The 739-nt window shown below is 36.7% G+C and overlaps 1 protein-coding gene across 1 annotated transcript in view; it reads right to left on the minus strand.

Annotated features, from left to right (window-relative positions):
• Positions 1 to 739, minus strand: part of STK3 (serine/threonine kinase 3) — a 485,544-nt gene that overhangs the window by 50,566 nt on the left and 434,239 nt on the right. The window lies entirely within an intron of this gene.

Consider the following 739-nt stretch of genomic DNA (forward strand, 5'->3'; position numbering starts at 1 on the left):
TCTTCTAGGGTTTTTATGGTTTTAGGTCTAACATTTAAGTCTTTAATCCATCTTGAATTAATTTTTGTATCAGGTGTAAGGAAGGGATCCAGTTTGAGCTTTCTACATATGGCTAGCCAGTTTTCCCAGTACCATTTATTAAATAGGGAATCCTTTCCCATTTCTTGTTTTCATCAGGTTTGTCAATGTGTAGATGCGTGGTGTTATTTCTGAGGCCTCTGTTCTGTTCTGTTCCATTGTTCTATTTGTCTGTTTTGGTACCAGTACCATGCTGTTTCGGTTACTGTAGCCTTGTAGTATAGTTTGAAGTCAGGCAGTGTGATACTTTCAGCTTTGTTCTTTTTGCTTAGGATTGTATTGCCTATGTGGGCTCTTTTTTGGTTCCATATGAACTTTAAGGTAGTTTTTTCCAATTCTGTGAAGAAAGTCATTGGTAGCTTGACGGGGATGGCACTGAATCTATAAATTACTTTGAGCAGTATGGCCATTTTCACGATATTGATGTGTCCTATCCATGAGCATGGAATGTTCTTCCATTTGTTTGTGTCTTCTTTTATTTTGTTGAGCAGTGGTTTGTAATTTCCTTGAAGAGGTCCTTCACATCCCTTGTAAGTTGGATTCCTAGGTATTTTATTCTCTTAGGAGCAACTGTGAATGGGAGTTCACTCATGATTTGGCTCTCCATTTGTCTGTTATTAGTGTATAGGAATGTGTGTGATTTTTTTTTTTTTTTTTTTTT

The sequence above is a fragment of the Mandrillus leucophaeus genome, unplaced genomic scaffold, assembly GCF_000951045.1.
Source record: "Mandrillus leucophaeus isolate KB7577 unplaced genomic scaffold, Mleu.le_1.0 Scaffold611, whole genome shotgun sequence".
In the NCBI taxonomy this organism is placed as follows: Eukaryota; Metazoa; Chordata; class Mammalia; order Primates; family Cercopithecidae; genus Mandrillus; species Mandrillus leucophaeus.